Below are 2090 nucleotides of genomic sequence, written 5' to 3'. Positions count from 1 at the left end.
GTTTGTCACTCTATCTAGCCTCGTAGCACCAACCATAATTGTCACACATTTCATCTCAAACTCATTTAAACTTCTCCCATCTGCTTCTCATATATTCCAAGTCTCTGCTCCATACAATACCGTCGGAACAATCATCCCTGTATGCAATCTCCTTTTACATCCATTCCCAGTCATTTACTTGCTTATCTCAATCTACGATTTACCTCCAACTACACTTCTCCCTTTCCTAGCACATGCGACCCCAACTACCTAAAAGTATTCACTTTCTCCAAACTCTCTTATTTTAGACTTACTTCCAACTCACTGCCATCCTCTACCCTTATAAATCTTATCACCTTGCTTTTACCCACATTTACCTTCAACGTTCTTCTATCGCACACCTTCTCAAACTACATCACTAACTCCGTTATTTCCCCTGTTTGTGTGTATATACATACATATATATATATATATATATATATATTATATATATATATATATATATACGTACATATACATATGCATATACATATACATACATACATATATATATATATATATATATATACATATATATATATATTTATATATACATGTAGAAGAAATAACTTGAACGCGTGATTCTAATTATGTAAAAAAAAACACTAGGAAAATAATAGAAAGGAGACGCCCCCCCCCCCCCACCTTACAAGGGAGGTAGCCATTCAATCCCCAACATACTCCACTCACATCCCCCCCTTTCTCCCTCTTATCTTGGCTCCTCCTAGATGACGGGTCATCCCTGCATCTCGCCCACTGCCCTGGGTCAGAAGCAGTGTCGCAAGACACAGCATATCCACAGCAAGGACGCTTCATTAAATCGGCGATCCCCTCCTCATGCAGAAATAGAGAAGACGGAGAGAAATCCCTTCGGTCTGCGTCAAATTATTTCAAACATAAAATGCCTCGTCCCCCACCCACACCCACTCGTCCTCATGCATCAAAGCATAATCCATACACAACCATTCTCCATTCACCCCTATCTTCTGTCTTCTCCCGTCCTTCCTCAACAGACATTCCCCTCTTTTCCAATACCCCTTCTACCCCATCCATCCATCTTATCAATTGTCGCCCTCTCATCTTTACTCCTTCCACCTCAGCTTTCCACATAATTTTTATTTACTCTTTTTTTTTTTTTTTTTTTGCTCATTCTTTCCATGTGTCAAAACCATTCCAATACTCTTTCATCAACCCTATCTCTCAACTCTCTTTCCACTCCCGTTTTCCTCCTCACCTCCTCTTTTCTCATAATATCTAGCCTAGTATCCCCTATATAATATATATATATATATATATATATATATATATATATATACATATACAAACACACACACACACACACACACACACACACACACACACACACACACACACACACACACACACACATATATATATGTATTATATATAATATATATATATATATATGTATATATATATATATATATATATATATGTGTGTGTGTGTGTGTGTGTGTGTGTGTGTGTGTGTGTGTGTGTGTGTGTGTGTGTGTATGTGTGTGTGTGTGTGTGTGTGTGTGTGTGTGTGTGTGTGTGTGTGTGTGTGTGTGTGTGTGTGTGTGTGTGTGTGTGTGTGTGTGTGTGTGTGTGTGTCTCTCTTTGGTCTTTGGATCACGTGTTGGACTCGTGATCGACAGCTATTTCCCTCCTGGAAGAGAGCTCAGAGCTCGTAGGTCCGATCTATGGGTAATGCTATGACCCTGCACCCCCCCCCCCCAACTCCCCGCCCAGGAGAGTCAGAGTACGACCCGAGGCACAGCGATACCGAAATAATTTCGGCCCTGGGCAGGATTCGAACTGGGTACTAGGAGCATTTCTGCTTCCCATTCCAGTGTGTGTGTGTGTGTGTGTGTGTGTGTGTGTGTGTGTGTGTGTGTGTGTGTGTGTGTGTGTGTGTGTGTGTGTGTGTGTGTGTGTGTGTGTGTGTGTGTGTGTGTGTGTGTGTGTGTGTGTGTGTGTGTGTGTGTGTGAGAGAGTGTGTGTGTGTATGTGTGTGTGTGTGTGTGTGTGTGAGTGTGTGTGTGTGTGTGTGTGTGTGTGTGTGTGTGTGT

Source organism: Oratosquilla oratoria, chromosome 44 (genome assembly GCF_046742065.1).
Source record: "Oratosquilla oratoria isolate Oo_2021 chromosome 44, ASM4674206v1, whole genome shotgun sequence".
NCBI lineage: Eukaryota > Metazoa > Arthropoda > Malacostraca > Stomatopoda > Squillidae > Oratosquilla > Oratosquilla oratoria.
Note: the sequence above shows the minus strand (reverse complement) of the source record.